The sequence below is a fragment of the Triticum aestivum genome, chromosome 1D (assembly GCF_018294505.1).
Source record: "Triticum aestivum cultivar Chinese Spring chromosome 1D, IWGSC CS RefSeq v2.1, whole genome shotgun sequence".
Lineage (NCBI taxonomy): Eukaryota > Viridiplantae > Streptophyta > Magnoliopsida > Poales > Poaceae > Triticum > Triticum aestivum.
The window spans coordinates 444,187,678-444,205,785 of NC_057796.1; the positions used below are offsets into that span (position 1 = coordinate 444,187,678).

The following is an 18,108-nucleotide window of genomic DNA, read 5'->3' on the forward strand; positions in this document are numbered from 1 at the left end:
TCGAGCTCGGAGATAAATCTCTTGACAAACGAATATGTTTCATATGGGCTCTGGCTAATGGATTCATGAATTAGCTTTCTCCGTGCGTACCAAATGGCCCATAGTGTGACTACCATCTGAGTTAATTCATCATGTTTTAAGGTCTCAAACATAGAGAACAGCCAACTTCCAGCTGATGCTTCCCTTGTTTCTATCATACTAGATGACTCGTTGCGCCAATGGCGCAAAGGGCGAGAGGGAGACAACTATTGTGAGAATATTCAGACACCCAAGTCTTTACTGCTGGTACATAGATGCTTAGTTATAATGTGGTACACAAAGGAAGTAGACAGGAAGGGATACATTATTAGCTTATGAAAACCAAACGTGGCCAACACTGCCGCATCCTCTGCTTGGAAGCCGCCTTTTCTCACCGGATCTAACATAGATACATGATCACAAAAGGAAGCAAGACCATCATATATAATGGTCTACTTACTCATTCAGGTTAGTGATCAGGTGGCTGGAACCCGAAAGTATAATGGGGCTTGACGGACAACAAAAATAGGTGTTGCTCCTCGTCTCCTCCTCCTGAGTCTGGATCAAGGCCTCGCTCCTCTCTTCTCTTGAATGAGAGCTTGAAGAAAAGGACACACAAAAGCGCAGTCCTATACATTGACTAACCTGACAGAAAACAGAGACAAATGTAGATATGGTTATCTATTATGCCGCTGATAAAAAAAGTAAAACACTAAACAGAGACAAATAGAAGAATAGTGAGGACTGGAGTAACCTCTACATAATAATTCATATTGCATCACTGAACATATGAATGACAGAGAGCCCCAAAGAAATTGGCTTTATCAGGTATATGAATGACATTACAGAGAGAATTACCAAATTATCAGGTAAGTGACATGATAGAAAGAAGAAGGTGCTCCATGCTTGTTGCTTGAAACTCCATCAACTACCAGTGCATACACTACATAGGTTAATAATAAACTAATCCTTGAATTCCTCTCTCGTTATATTATCACTGGACACATACTTTTTTGTGTGGCTAGTGGATGCTGGAATTTTGCTACTGCGACGCTGCAAATATTGTTTTGTTTTTATCGAAGGACCTTATTATGGTTTGAAATGTAGTAGTATAGTACTTCGCTAGTTAGCATCCTCTCCTCTCCTCTCCTCTAAAGAGAAAAAAGAGAAGAAATGGGTAGGTGTCTCAACTGGACATCTGAAGAGGATCTGACCACCACGCTTAAATCAAACAGAGTGGAAGCAAAAACAAAACAAAAAACCTTAATCAGCCTAGAACCAGACGGACTTAACACAGAGGTTAGAGAGGTGAAAGGGACCTTGATGAGCACAAGAGCGGTTTTGGCTGTCAGCGGTGAGGAAGGAGCTTTCTTTGGCTGTCAGCGTCGTCCTGGTGGCTGGCCGCTGTAGCTCCAACCCAACCTTGACCCAACAGAGATGAGACGTGGTCAGGGAAGCGAAGAGAGGAAATTGAGAGAGGGTGGAAGGGGGTAGACCATGATGCTGCTGCTGCTGCTACTTGTCACAGACCGAGTTGATGAGCACTCCGCTGCCGCGTGGACCAATGATTTTATGGGCCCAATGGCAGCCACCCGGTAAAGCAGTCAAAGTTGTAACAAAAGATAGAAGTGAATAGTAAAAATCGAGGGTGAAAGACGATCGAAGAAGCTGATCGAACGGCCAGCGATCGTGCGCCCGGGAAGGCCCCCAGAACGGCGGGTTGCCCACCAGTGTTTATATGTTCTATGAAACTCATGGATCTCCGCAACTACAGGTTTAGGAATAACAAAAATGATAGCAGAAGATTCATTTTGGTACCTTGATGGTTTGACTGAACTTCGATGCCCTGGATGGTTCAAGCATGTAACAACTCTGAATTTTTAAGCGTGCACCTGTATGAAAAATCATCTCAGCATGAAGCATATTCTATATATGAAGCATCTGACAGGAATATTATGTCCAGAAAATGGTCAATGCATGTTTCCACACCTTTCTCGGAGACACTACATAGAAGTGTGCAATATGCACTGACCTCAAGAAAAGACAAAATAAATCCTGTATTGGAAGTCAATTTTTGGAATTGCCTAACAAGCTTTGCTACAGGAAAACTGTACTGGACACAGTAATATGTAGCATATGTGATACATCTTCAGTAAAGCAACCATGTATTCTGGACACAAACTTAAATCAAGGCAACTTTACCTTAACAGCTTAGAAACGTCACATTTATAATCCAAACACAAAATCGAGCAGAACATCAACAAGCATGCATAACGATAAAGCAAAATTTTAGTAGATGGAAAATACCGATGCACTGCATCGGCTATTCAACATGGCAAAAAAATAACCATAAAATTCAAACATCCCACTGGACATTCCATGGAACAGCAGTACTGAATTCACTAAACGGACAGCTCAATTGTCGTTACATCTTTTAAGCCTCTCCCTACCTTCCAAGGCCATACCTCAACATCTACAAAGTAGTGAAGTGGAAAAGAACATTTTTTGTCGGCACATTTATGTTAGGGGAGAATCATTTAATCATTTGAGGGAAATCTACAAATTAGTAAGGAATTCTACTTTGAGCAAGACATTACAACAAACAAGTGGTGGGAAAGCTCACCAAGAATTTCTTTCGGCGATTTAACTGCCTACTCGGCAAAGAAGTAACCACAAGGCAAGAGAAGAATCATACGGCATTGCAAAGTCACAGATTTTCCACATTGGTCAATACGACTCATCGAAAAAAATTGTAATATTGCATGAGTGAACGAAAACAGAAAACAATGGTTCAATTTAAGCTACCACACAATCTCTGTGGAAATATAGGTTATTTCTGTCCTTCAACAAATTGATTATGGTATAACCCTAAATGAAATCTACTATCAAAAGATCATACCTGAAAAAGTGAGTAACAAAATTTTCCTCAACAACTATAAACACCGGAAACTGAAGAATGTCAGGGAAGGACGAATCTTCACAGGATGAAAAGCAACCTGAACTTGTTAAATCAAAGGAAGGCCTCACCTTTCCCAGAGCAATTTGGGTGCGTAATCTTTGACGCTGGTACCTATTATGTAGATGCATTGCAATTCCTTGCATGATTGCCCAACGCAAGAAAAGTTGTACCCCACTCTGCAAAAATGCCAGACTGTTGAGTTTATAGTCTTTAAAATTTGGGATTAACAGCAAAGCAACATACCAACTTCTATAAAAATATCATATACCTGCTTACTCGAGCAATCAGGCTATCCCTTTATCTCCCATGTAAGGCTAACAAGAGCCATTAGCATTGCTAAATAGTGATGGTATATCCACCTGAAAATATAGCAGCACATTATGATCAGATGGGCATGCTTTGGAGAAGAAATTGATTTTGCCAGAGCTAGAGAACAAACTAAACACGGCCTTGCCGGAACAAAACAAACAGATGCGTCGATGCCAGATTTGAGAGCCAAATAAAGACATTTATTAAAATTTGAGCACACTTGACTGGACAAGTTTCAAAAAAAGAATTGCTTGAATGCTGCAGTCTACAATTTTATATATCAAGTGATGAAAGTTTTGGTCCTTACCAAGGACGGATATCTCTTCCATTTACAAGCAACACATTCTCCTGCAAAGCAAAACTTGTGTAGAGGAATAATAACCAAGCCTGCAATGTGGAAACATAGTCTTTTGATCAATTCTATCGGACAATGAAGTGATGAGAAGAGGAAATATACTCAGGGTATGTGAAAGTACTCAACAAATACCTGGTGCACCTGAACTGTCAATGCTGGAAGGCACCCATCCCACACCCACCATCTCAGTAAGAGGAGAGTGGATGGAAACAGCAGGAACATATAGGCAGACCTATCCTGCCAATAGAAAAGGTTAAACCATCTAGATCGTCAGGCATGGCATGGTTTAAAGATTTGGAAGATAAAAAATGTTAGCGAGCTTGCAATATTTCACTAACAAAATACAATTTGAACTGAACATGCATAGTAACCTTACAGAACATCGAAACATAATTACCAGCGTACAGTCCAACATTGTATTTGTCTGCATCAACTAAGCCAACTTTATCACATGCAAAACAGGCAGGAGATTTTCAGTTTGCATGACTCTGAGCTTGAACATACAGACGTATAATCTTGCATGACTCTGAGCTTGAACATACAGACGTATAATCTTGATAGTTCAAATTTAGCTTACATACTTGTCAGCAGTGTCAGGGCAAGAGTGACCTAGGCCATATCGCTTTTATAAATGCCTAACATAAACCAAAATTTATGCAACACAAATAGGAACAACCATTAGAAGTTTATGTTTCACCACAAAAATCATTAGAGTTCAGAATGCATTAATCATCATATCAGAGGTCGTGAAGAATATACGCAGATATTTTTAATTTATTCAGTTTGTGATGCCATGCCAGAAAAACAAAATACACACACAATAGCTAAAAGAAAAACATAAGATTATTACCATATAATTGATGTACTCGTCCTTCACTTTGAGCTTATCCTCCTTCCTTGCCACCCACACATTCACAGGGCCAACAAATTTCTTAAGGAACTTCCCTAAAGGTTCAGACATAGTGGGCTTCAACCCCAACTCATAAAGAAACAACTAAACTTCAGCCCAGACAAAATGGGGGGCAGGGAGGAAACAAAATGTAACTGACCGTTTCCTTTGCTTGGGAGAAATGTAGCCACGTGGCTGTCTAGGATTGGTCCTCCTCGACCTGCACATATGGCAACATAACACAACCAGAACATAAGAAAATGAGCAAGATGGAGAAGTTGTGCATCCGAGGCCTAGATTGGGAACAAATTACCCTTCCTATATTAGATACCAAGTCCTAAATTCGGTTGGTAGAAATTCAAGACTAATAGTGTGCATACACAAGGAACACACGTTCCAGATATTGAAATGAACCCAGGCAGAAAAATGCACGACCTTATTTATGAAATTTGGACCATAATGTCTCAGCAAGCATATGCTCCTAAGAAAGAAGGCAGCTCTAGGCATAAAAAAGGTTTCATCCGTGAGAAACATCTTCACAAACACATGTTGTGCAGCTTGTTTTACTAATCAAAGCAAACCAGCAAGAGGAGAGGACCAAAATCAGCAACCTGCAAGCTGAAGATGGGGCATCGCATCTTGTCCAATGAGCTGGGCCTCCATCTCTAGCATCCATGGCCGCCCAATGAGCGAACATACATATTTCAGAAAATAAAAAGATAACTTGTGGAGAGGAAGGGGATTAGAAAGAGGAACTCACGGGGGACGTGCAACGAGAAGAGATGGGGAATGAGATAGCGAGCGCCGCTGTCCTTGCGCCTCCCACTCTTCCCATCCCTCTCCTCCCTCTCCTCACGCCCAGCTCGACTGCGACCCCGCGCGCTGGCACTTCCGCCTCGACCAACCGCGCCGCCCGAACACGATATCCATCGCGCCGCCATGACCACGGCCTCCTCCTCGTCCTCCTCACACATCTGCCATCACCGCAGCCACTCCTTCTGCCAAGCACAAGTGGCGGCGTCGGGGGAGTTGAGGGAAAGAGGAGGTCGGGGCGGTGCCTGTGAGGGGATTGGGCTGGAGGCGGCGGCAGGGGAGGAGGCGGGAGTCGCGGGGAGCCGGGGAGGGCGAGGCCCAGGAGGCGGCGGCGGCAGGGGAGGAGACGGGGTCGCGGGGAGGAGGTGGCGGTGGCAGGAGAGGAGGCGGGGGCGGGGGGAGGCGGGGTCTCTGCTCGTCTCGCTAGCACGATTTGCGGGCGGAGGCTGGCCGGAGGAGACGGGCGCGAGTGGCGGCGGTTGGTCGGGTGGAGGAGGTGCGGCAGCGGCTGGCCGGGTGGAGGAGACGACGGCGGCGGGGCAGGGAGGCGGGCGCGGTCGGGAGAGAGAGGAGACGGGCGCGGCGCGAGTGCGGGATGGGCAGAAGGGTAGGTTATCTCCACCGGAGCGGCTGCCTTTTATACGCCCGTATGCGAAATGACGAATATGCCCTCGGCGGGGCACGGAATTAACAGGCGGTGGCACGAGAGTTTATAGGGCGACTTGGATGGCTCGGTCCTGTCTAGCAGTTCTTCAAGGTTTATATGTTCAATGCTCCAACAGCTCAGGATCAACCAACACCCAAACACACCGAGCCGTGGTACATTCCAGCAGACTATGCCTCCAGGAGTCGCTAGCTCCAAGTGCAAAACATTCATCCCTGGGCGACATATTCCTGTTCTTGCGGACATCTTCTGTGGGTATAGAATTCTTTGATAACCTTCAAAGAAACACCTTAACTTTTGCTGGTACCGCGGTGTTCCAAAGGGAGGCCCAAGATTTTGCTATGTTGCTCATGTCAGACGCCCTCGGCCGTTCTTCCAGCCAATCTTCCCTCCTCTTTTTTGTTTCCATTATCATCCTATATGTCGAGCGAACTGAAAATATTCCATTCTTCTCAAAAGCCCACGACCAGAAATCCTCGATGTTCCGTGTGCATACTGGGATTGTAAGATGGTAGTAGCATCGTATGGCAAGAACACCTGTTGTATCAACTCAGAATTCCATCTAGCGTTCCCTTGATCCAGCAATTCAGATACTAGTTGTGGGGGTTGATCTACCAGCGAGACAATGGGTCTCATGTTTTCTTTCCTCGGAATCCAGTTCATATTCCAAATATCTGTCGTCGCGCCTGTTCCCACCCTTCTGATAAGGCCCATCTTTAGAGTATCTCGCCCCTCTAAGACTGAGCGCCAAATCTGGGATGGATGGTTTCCAAGTTCAGCCGATAGCAAGTCACCTCCCGGAAAGTAAACTGCTTTGAGCATTCTAGCACTCAAAGATTCTGGGCCTTGAAGAATTCTCCAGGCCTGTCTAGCCAATAGAGCAAGATTGAAAATTTCAAAAACTCTGAAGCCTAAACCTCCCATATACTTGGGCATACTCATGCCTTCCCATGATACCCAATACGGCTTGCGCTGTCCCCTTTTGCTACCCTATCAAAATGCATTAATCATTAAAGTCAGACTCTTGCACATTCCTCTTGGAAGCTTGAAACATGGCATTGAATAGACCGGGATAGCTTGAGCTACCGATTTAATAAGAACCTCTTTTCCAGCTGCTGATAAAAGGTTTTCCATCCAACCTTGTATTTTAGCCCACAAGCGATCCTTCAAATATTTAAATGCACCATTTTTTGAAACTCCCACATCAGATGGCATACCAAGGTATTTCTCATTCAACTGTTCATTAGGGACATTCAGAATATTCTTTATAGCCGCTCTTACCTCCTCTGGACAACCCTTGCTGAAAAATAGGGACGACTTGTCTTTGTTAATTCTCTATCCTGAGGCTTTAGCATAGGTTTCCAGCAGGTGAGACACTTCTTCAGCTACCGCATTATTTGCTTTAAAAAACAGCAGGCTGTCATCTGCAAACAACAAATGGTTCACCGGTGGAGCCGATGAAGCCACTTGTATTCCTGCAAGACTGGATGACTGAACTCTGGATTTTAAAAGGCACGAAAGGCCCTCAGCTGCCAGCAAAAAGAGGTACGGTAAAATTGGATCCCCCTGACGGATACCACGTGTAGGATTAAAAGCATCAAGTTTCTGCACATTAAAAAGAACTGAAAAGGAAACCGAAGTAACCATTCCCATGACAATATCTACCCATCTAAATCCCAGCTTCAACATTATTGCCCTTAAATAATTCCTCTCCACCCTATCATATGCTTTCATCATGTCAAGCTTTAGCGCACAGTGTCTATGCTTCTGGGCCTTGTTTCTCTTCATAAAGTGTAAACATTCATATGCAGCAATAATATTATCAGTTATCAACCGACCGGGAACAAAAGCAGATTGTTCTTCTGAAATAATATCTGGTAGCACCACCTTCAAACGGTTTGCTACAACCTTTGAACTAATCTTATAAAGCGCGTTGCACAAACTGATAGGACGGAACTGAGATAATAACAGCGGATTTTTCACCTTGGGAATTAGAACAAGGATGGTGTTATTGATTTCCTGAGCACTCTCAACCCCTTCAACAATTCTCAGAACTATCTTTGCTACTTCATGTCCACAAATATCCCAATGTTTCTGAAAAAATTGAGCTGGAAAGCCATCCGGCCCAGGTGCTTTTTGTGGAGCCATCTGAAACAATGCCTTCTTCACTTCCTCAGCAGTGTAGGGAGCGTTCAAAGAAGCATTCATCTGACTAGTAACCTTGCAAGGGACAGTATTGAGGACAGCCTGCATATCATCCGTTCCCTCGGATGTGTACAGGTTGTTATAAAAAGAATTGGGCATCACCTTCAGCTCCTCCACATCATCTGTTTGGGTGCCATCACTCCGAAGAAGAGATTTTATTTTATTTTTTGCCCTCCTCATATTTGCCCTCATGTGGAAATATCGTGTATTCCTATCTCCGGCTCGGAGCCACTCAAGTCTGGCCCTTTGCTTCCACATTAGTTCCTCCCACTTATATAGTTCCAACAGACTTCTTTTAATTTCTAACTCTCGTTCAGATGGCCCCATACGCCCAGGTATACCTCTCAGGTATTCCAACTCACGCTTTAGATTTCTTATTCCACTTCTGACGCTGCCAAAAGTCTGCTTATCCCATGCGCTTAAAGATCCCGCCAACGCATGTAGCTTCGCAGCCAAATCTGCCACCGATTCGCCCGTCGTCGTTCCCCATGCATCAACCACTGTAGCATGCAGGTTAGGGTGAGCCTCCCACATGCATTCGTACTTAAACTCCCTCCTCCTTGTCTCCATAATTGCTGGATGCAGGCGCAATAAAATCGGTTGATGATCCGAGACTGCTGCCGTGAGATGCTCCAGGGCTGCCTCGGGGAACACACCCCGCCATGCAGCGCATGCGAGCGCGCGATCAAGACGTACCCGGGTGAAGGAGCCCCCGGCTACTCTGTTTTCAAATGTCCATTGTAGACCTGTAAAACCCAGATCCACTAAAGCGCAATCATCCACTGCTGACCTGAATAAATTAATCTGACTCTGACTTCTCTGATTAACTCCATCATGTTCTCCCAAGTGCAGAACTTCATTAAAATCACCTATTAAAACCCACGGATCATCCGATTGACCCGCCAGTCCTCTCATAGTATCAAAAGTTTTATATCTGTCTTGCACTTGGGCTTCTCCATATATACATGTCAATCTCCAAGGTAATAGACCTACATTATGAATCATTGCATCTATATGATACCTTGAGTAACCAGAAACTTGCAAGTTTATTTCATCATTCCAGAAAATACCTAGTCCACCACTTCTACCATCACTACTAACAGCATAGCTTTTATTGTAACCTAGTTCACCTTTCAAATTCTCGACACGTACTCCATCTATTTGTGTTTCTACGATACAAAGTACTGCCGGGGTAAATTTCTTCGCGAGATCACGAAGCTCGTGAACTCTCGTGGGGTTACCCACACCACAACAGTTCCAACATAGGATACTCATTGTGCCCGGCGGTCCTCACGCACAGAGGCCGCCGATCCCTGTGTTGTTGTCAATTGTACTGCAACTACATCTTCTCCTTTCAGCTTCTTTCTGTTGGCATTTTTCTGTGGTGTTCCTCCATCGACCAAGATGCCGGCACTATTTTCAATCTGACTCGCTTTATCTATCGTATTGCCAACCGGAACGATGCCCAAACTGGGCTCCGCTGGTTATGTCTGTTCAAGGAGCCGGTCTCTGGTAATACTAGCACTACAAAAAAAATACACTTCTGTGATGATACGTGTTTGTCACAGTAGGTCGCGTTTTTTGTCATGCATGTACATCCATGACAATTTTATGACAGAATCAAGATAGTCATACCTGTGTTGTCGTAGAAGTGTTCCATGACATTACCAAAATTATCATCACGGAAGTGTCCACTTTCATGACGATAAATCGCGCGTCACAGAAGTGCTTTCGTCAAGGGTGACCGACACGTGGCATCCACCGTAACGGAACGCCGTTAAGCTATCGGGTCCGGTTTTGGATCCGATAACCCGCTAACAGCCCCGACCAATGGGGATTTTCCACGTGTTAAATCATCATTGGCTGGAGGAAACACGTGTCGGCTCACCGTTGGGACAGATGTCATCCACTCATTGGACCGAAGGCGCCTATGATACGTCGACACGTGGCACGGCCGAACAGAGGCCCATTCCTGTGAAAAGGCCGGCCCGTTTGACTTGGTCAAAAGGTGGCGGGCCGGCCCACGGAAAGCCTGTTAACGGCCTGTTCGCATATAGCCCATCTACAGCCCGCTAACCCAGGGCCCGTTACGTCCTATCCAAATTAGGCCCAGTAGCGTCATCTGGGTCTTCCAATATGATACCAGCCCGTTTTAAGTTCCGGCCCATGTATGGCCCATGACGTCCTTTCGGCCCATATGAGGCCCTTTGTAACTCTTGGCCATTAACGGCCCGTGGTGAAACTGGCCCGTAATGAACAGTGTATCACTTTATACCCATTAACGGCCCATTAATCCATTGGGACGTTTCCAGCCCATGTTATCTTTCGGCCTTCTTAGGGCCCATTTATTCTTGGGCTCATTTCCAGCATTCGGTTACTTACGGCCCCTTACTGCCCTTTTCTGCTTGTGGGCCAAATTCAGCCCGTGGTTACAGTCGGCCCGTTAATACGTTGGGCCGTTTTCATAGCGTCATCAAATACGGCCTATTAACGACGGCCCGTTATGGTCGGCCCATGAACGGACGACACCAACTCTTGCCCGTTTACGGCCATAATGCGGTCTGTTTTTGGCCCATGTTTGGCCAATCGATCATACGGCCCGTCTAAGGCCCATTGATGATACGACCCGTAGAAGGCCCATTGTTTCTACAGGCCGTAGAAGGCCCATTGTTTCTACGGACCGTAGAAGGCCCATTGTTTCTACGGCCCGTAGGAAGGCCAGTGTCACTACAGTAAATATGTAGCCCATGGCCTGTTAAAGGCGGGAAACTACTATAGGTTTAGACCTGCTAATGGCCCAAGATGATTATAGGCCCACGTTTTGGCCCATATGAGTAACGGGCCGGCCTGAAGACTGACAACACTGAGATCCACTGAACCTTCCGGCCTAAATTACAGCATACCGACCAAAGAATAAACCTAGACTATACAGTAAAGAAATTACGGCATATTACATCCACTGGGAATCAAAGTTCGCTACCGGTGATAATAAAGCGCAACATGACCGCGGAATACATACACTGGGCATCAAAGGTCGCCACCAGTGCATATAAACGCGCCGACAAAAGAATATACAAAACTAAGAGCACTTCAGAAGGCACTAGACCTGGCAAGCTCGGGCCCCGCAAGCAGCCGAACAAGCTGATGAGACCTCGGTTGTGTCAACGATAGATGCTTCATCCCTAGCTGTATGGCACCATAGAGCGCAAGGCAGTCCCCTGACATCTTCATTACATCTTTGACTTCAAGTCGGAGCTGAGCTGAAGCAAGCCTTTCCGCTTTAAGTTGAGACTGAAGAAGTCGAAATGATTGAGGCAGCGACTGCACAGAGGTTGTCTCACACCTGCTGGTGAGTAGCTTCAACTCACTGTCTTCATCAAGACAGGACCTTGGGGTCATCTCGCTGTCCTCAAGATGGTTTGGCTCACTATCTTTCCTAATGTTTTGCCTGGCATAAGAGATACGACTATGAAAGAGAAACAAGGAGACACGTAATAGGTTTCACAATTATATAAGCAAATAAATGGATCTGTTCTGCATAAGGAACATGTTTTTACAACTACAATTTAAAACTGGTAGTTGTTGCAAACATCCAATCAGATGTAAACAGCAGTGGAGGAAATGATGCCTATCCAAATCTATACTAGAACAAAGTTTGAAGGATTGAGAAGGATGAACTTACATTACATGTTAACACGGGCTGGACAAAGCCCTTCTCCATGTTGATGGAAAGATAATTCAATAAATTCCCCAAAGAAAATTCTTTATAAGCGTTGCCATTATTCTACATTTTGCAAAGAGTAAATATAGATCAAATAATATTGGAAGAAATAAAGGACAATGAAGCTCAGGTGCAAACTGATGATACATAATAAAATAGCAATTAATTAAGTACAGCTTTACAAGGCAAAAGGTACTGACAATAGGAATGCAGACATCAACGTGTGCAGTGGCATTGGCTTTATTCAACATTTTGGTAAGAGTAAATGTAGATATGATAATTTGGAGAAAGTGGAGGGCAGGGCAGATAAGATGCAGAGTAATGCTAGACAATCAACTATCTCGCGATGCATGTACAGTAATACCACCATCGTCCGTTATTAGTTGTCGCTCAAATGGATGTATCTAGCACTATTAAGTTCTAAATACATCCAATTGATCAACAATTAATTCGATACAGAGGGAGTACATGACAACAGGTACTTACATGAGCAATCCAAAACTTCATAACCATTGTGTTAATTCTACATTTATCTAAGAGTAAATGTAGATCTTATAATTTCAAGCAAAGGGAGGATAAAGAAGCGAACATTTACAGTGATGCTACATAATCAAACAGCAATGAGTGTAAGTATGCTGACAAAGGGCAAGAGGTATTGACAAGAGCAATGCAGAGCCCAGTATTATCGTGAGATCCTATGATCCTTTGAGCAAGGAGATTCATCTGAAATTAGTTTTCATACAAGAGAGAAGGTAATGCACATGCAGAAATTTAGGAGTTCAAATTTTGAATTGATATCATAGACAGTACCTGACGCTGGGCTGTCAGCAGTTCTAATTGGGGTTTGGCCACTGGAGTAGGGGTAAAGTCTGTTACAGTTGGGCCTGTGTTATCTGTGGCTCCTGATCTATCTGATTTAAAAGGTATCACTACCTTTTCCAAATACCTAGTTTGTACTCCTTGAGGATCCGCAATCACCCTCTTCCTTTTGGACATCTATTACGAAAGAACAACATTTGACTGGAAAAACATAGTACGACGACACATGGAATAGGTAAAGAAAATGGATAGTTATGGCATATACTCATATATGATGCTTAAACTAAGCAGATGGTGTAACAAAGTAGAAGTAATGCAAGAGGCCAGATGCAAAATATGTGCGACCAATACAACCTTGCCAAGTTAGAGCATGCACCTTGATGGGTGAATAAGATAGGCCATCCTCCACCATGCCAAGTTTGTTAGCCAGTGGATTGTTCCGCAATATTCCTCTCATGCGCCCATTCTCATATTCATTTTGATAATGTTCAATACCTGACATGCATGAAAACATAAAAACAAGTGAGATTATCTTTGTAATGCAGCAGTGATTCTAATCCAATACTTCCTCCCTGTAAACCCCTTTGTGGTATCTCTGCAATTCTTCTAAGAGGTGCCATGCATGATGTAATTTGGTGTGTGCATTAATATAATGTGGCCTACTACTCAAAATATGAGAGCTCCAGAAGTGGTGATACTTCGCAGATGACAACTTCAACATATAGTAAAGAAGAACAAGTCAACCTGACCTGACAGATTCAAAATATACTAAGGGAGAATAACTCGACCTCACCAGTCGACCGCAAGAGAAGAGGATCATCTTAAAGAAGAGCAGAAGAGCAAGCAGATTGAAGATATTACAAGTCTTTCTATACAATGTCGGTTGGCCACCCATGATGAACCAGAGCGCACAGAGAAATACTATTCCTTCCGGTCTCTCCATATGTGGCTCACATGCATTTCGAAACTAAAGTAGGAACATTTAGCTGACCAATTAAACATCTCTCAGTTTTACTAATATCAGCATAATATCATATTTGAATTTGTACAACTAAGCTTGTTTAGCTCGATGGGTGGAGCAGTGCTATTACAACACGAACCACGTAGGCTGATCGTGGTCATCATAAAATGGGGAAACCGTAAGCATGATGAGTATAGTGTTGACCGTGGCAGTGGGATGGCAGATCTGAAGCTGCAAACCGCGCAAAGGGTAGTTAGCAACCGATATTTGCTTTGAAATAACAACTAAGATTTGGTATGGACAAGAAAGTACAGTCAACAAGTGACAAAGAAATGCAATTCTGCTGTCTCTCTATATGTCGCGACATGCATTTGGAAACTCAAGTGGGACCTTTAGCTAACCAATTAAATGTGTCTGTTAACTAATATCAGTATCATATCACAATCATATTTGAACAACTAAGCTTTGGAATTTTGAGTGTTGTGTTGTTTAGCTTGAAGGGTGGAGTAATGCTAGTATGACAGAAAGCACCTACACAGATCATAGTAGAGTAGATAAAAAGGGAAAACCGTAAGCATCAAGAGTAAAATCAGGAAAGTGGAACTAGCTGGACCAGTGGGTGGCGCACATGCTTTTCGAAACGAATATAGGAACATTAGGTGACCAATTAAACGTTCTCTGTTTTAGTAATATGAGCATCATATCAGATTCGTATTTCAACACGTAAGCTTTGGAATTATGAGTGGCATGTTGTTTTGCTTGATGGGTTGAGGTCTTGAGGAGCAGTGCTAGCACGACATGAAGCAGTGAAGCACCTACGATGATGGTAGTGAATATAAAGGGGGGAAACCATAAGCTTTACGAGTATAGTGACCGTGACATGGCGGATCTGAAGGTGCAAACCGGACAAAGCTACTTCGCAACCAATGTTTGCATTCAACTAGCCACTACGATTTGGTACGGATAAGAAATGTATAGTAAACAATTTAAGATCTATTTTTTGGGTGAGATCAATAACTTAAGCACATATGGAAGAGTACCACCTCTCTTGCGACGCCGTGTAGGCCCCTGCTGATACGTTGAGGGTGCTGCGGGTGCGATGGCTGTCGATGGCGGGGAAGAAGACTTTAGATGGCAGACGGCCGGGTCGGGGGATAAATCATGTTGCCGTGGACGAGGCGGTCGTAGGAGTGGCAACGGCAAAGTGGACGACGGTGCCGATGAAGCGAGACAACGCGATGAAAGGATTCTGGTCCAGCGTCGTGGATGAGAGACGTCCATCTCTTGCAGTGGACGATGGGGTAGGGGTAGCGGCTCCGGCAAGGTGGAGTACGGGGTGGCGGACGGAGGAGGCTGGCCGCAGTGGGGAGGTTGTCATGGCGCCGGCGGTGTATGAATGGGGAAATGGAGGGGGAGGGGGGATCTCAAACTTTGGGACGCGCTTGTCTGAAATGTGGGAAAGTTATGAACTTATCCCCCGTTTAAAATTTTGGACATCACGTCGGTTGGGGATAGGACGGTAATCTCGCATCTCCCAAATATTTGCCGGTAACGATTTCGGGCGAGGAGAGGGTGTTTTTCCGCCCACGGTTGGCGCCCACGGTGTATGAACGGGGCTGACAGGTAGGGCGGTTGTGTCACGTCTGAGGGAAGTTACACATCTGCACCTATTTAAAATATTAGCCTACATCGATTTCGGACGAGGAGAGTTTGTTTTGCCGCCCACCGTGGATGAATGGGGAAATGGAGGGAGAGAAACATGTCTTTCGGACGAGCTTGAATCAAATGTGTTTTGCCACCCACGTTTGGCGTCCAGCGTGTCTGAATGGGCTCAGAGGCCGTCGTGTCACGTTTGATTGAAGTTACTAGTCTACCCCTATCGACAGCAGTGTAAATCTGGTTGATAAGGATGTCATGTGTCAGGGGTAGATAGTAATTTCCATCCCGCAAACACTTGCTTCGGGCAGCCCACAAATGATAGTGGGTGTTTAGCCGCTTCGTTCAAAACTTGGGAGAATTAGCATTCACGTTTGCCCTGGGCCCTGGCAACTAAATCCAAATCCAATTTTTATTCGATTACGAATATCCACAGATAATTCTATGTTTTGTTATTTATTTCTTCAAAACCACAACAAAGATTTATTCCACCTTTATATATGATTATGATTTAGAAATGCCGTGATCTTCGAATTCAGTAGGTTGGATACACTTTGAGTCAAACAATTATTTCATCCAATATGCTCACACGAAAAACAGTTCACCTTATGTCAATCATACAAGTACTGAGGATTACCTCGCCTAAAAAATTCAGATCATTACAACACATGGACAACATAGGGGGTCTTACAACATAATCCATTCAGAGACATGACACAACATGCAAGTACAATAATATAATGACAATTTCAACTGCTATCTAAAGAAGAACTGGGATTACCCTGGGCTTCAGATAGCAGAAGCAGCAGGACCTCCTCCATCTTCAAATGCAACATTCTTACTTCCTCCAATTCTTGGGTTGCTTGCATAATGCGTGCAGCTAATTGCATAATTTCCAGCTTCAAGATCGAGATTACCTCCTTCATGGCAGCCACACCATCTCTTTCTGCCTCTAGTAGAGCCTCAAGAACTATAATATCTATGCTCAGACTGCTCTCCGGCAGTGTTGCCTCTGAACTGCTACCATCTGGTAACATGGATGGCGCACTGCTTCCACAAATAGATTCTGGGGTTGTACATTGTGTCCTAGTGTGAAAGGCATCCTAAAAGGTTTCCGCTGGACATAAGTAAGAGATAATTATCACATGATCCAGGCAGTAAGCTTACATGGTAAACGACATATGAATTATTGCCGAGCATGGCAAGCTATATTTAAATGGTTCGAAGCAGCATCAGCCGAAAAGAAATTAAAATGGTAAGATGAAACTAGGGATGTAAGTGGCAAATAAACGACATCCGCCAGTCCCATCTAGTTAGTTTTTGCTAGTTCCTTGGTTCATTTTCCTCAAAAAACAAAAACTCTTTTGAACTATCATACCACTAGTGGACTTTAATCGGGATTAAACGGGACCCAGTTGACATCCCTAGTTGAAAGGGAGTGTACCATCGATATATTTAAGTTGCCAAGGCATCTAAGCAGTTGAAATAATCTGAGAAAGCACTTAACAGTGTGGCCTCATATAAACTACGAAGACAGTCTTGTGATGAAGTTTAGAGGAAAAGTTAAGGACTCAAATGAACTAGGCATGCATTTCTTTACGATAGTACAGCAGGCACTGCTGACATATTGGCCAACTCAGGTATAGCGTAAGAAGTAACAAACAAGCATTCGAATCAAGCAATACAGCAAAGCAGACAACTGAACTATTTGTTATTCTGTAGGATTACAAGTTGAGGGCACAAGCCAAGAAAGCAGCCCACACGCATTACATTTCACATGTACTAAAACACACTGGCTTACCATATGTTGCTGTGAAGCCTCGCTGCTGTTGCAATGTTCTTTGAAGATATCGTCAACATCCCGTGGTTGCAAATCTACTTCTTGTAGTTTATTCTGCACCTTCTATTTAGGTAAAATTAATTTTAATTGCATGCACTAGTTCGAATTGATCATCAATGGTTCATCTAAACTAATGAAAGAAGGGTGTGTGCATACACGACAATATATCTACTTCCTTCTATTTTAATGCTGGTTTGAGGTGCTAGCCCCAAAAGAACAAATATTTTGCTTGATGGGGTTGGCAGCTCCATAATTAATAGAAGCATCAAATTAGTCATGCAACTTGGGAAGATCAAGAACACATAAAAAAGTAATGAACAGAGGCTTGTAGCAGTGATGTACTAGCTAGCATCAGAAAATGTAGGGTAAAACGAACAAAAACCAGCGGAACCACATGCTAGTTTGCTGATGTGTAATTAAGCATAGAGAACATGAAGCAGTCTGATGGAACTAACAGGTGGCATCAGAACAACACCATTATCATAAATATAGCATGCAAGAAGTAAAATAGTAGGCAGTGATATCTAGGAAGTACAGTAATACTTAGGACAAAACTAAAGCATATTAACTATATGTGCACTGGTATGTAATTTAGCACATGTAACATGTTCACTGCCAGAAGTATGGCCCTACAAGTGCAAGCAGAATAACGCGTCTCATGAAAAACTAAATGATGCCCTGAAGAAATTCAAAGGTGCGGTGCTTATGCTAAGAAAGTGAACGTAGGCGCCTGTCGTTGGATAATAGTACCTGATTCTCGGCGGCGTATGGGTATCGTTGGCATACTTGATAGCTAGGCATCGTCGATGGTGCTCGTGTTGCGATTGAGTTTGGGCCGGCTGTCGCCGTCGCTGAAGCGGCTCCGGTGCTACGGTTGCGGCACCTGTCGACATACAAGA

At 44.0% G+C, this 18,108-nt stretch overlaps 1 long non-coding RNA gene and 1 pseudogene across 1 annotated transcript; both read right to left on the reverse strand.

Annotated features, from left to right (window-relative positions):
- Window positions 1-280: 280 nt before the first annotated feature.
- On the reverse strand, window positions 281-1,706 carry LOC123174052 (uncharacterized). Its single transcript, XR_006486734.1, has 3 exons — window positions 1,515-1,706; window positions 1,338-1,440; window positions 281-663 (listed from the first exon to the last, which is right to left on the reverse strand). It is a non-coding gene; the product is annotated as an uncharacterized lncRNA (long non-coding RNA).
- A 1,156-nt stretch (window positions 1,707-2,862) lies between these two features.
- Window positions 2,863-5,471, reverse strand: LOC123160314 (transmembrane protein 120 homolog; annotated as a pseudogene).
- Window positions 5,472-18,108: the final 12,637 nt, after the last annotated feature.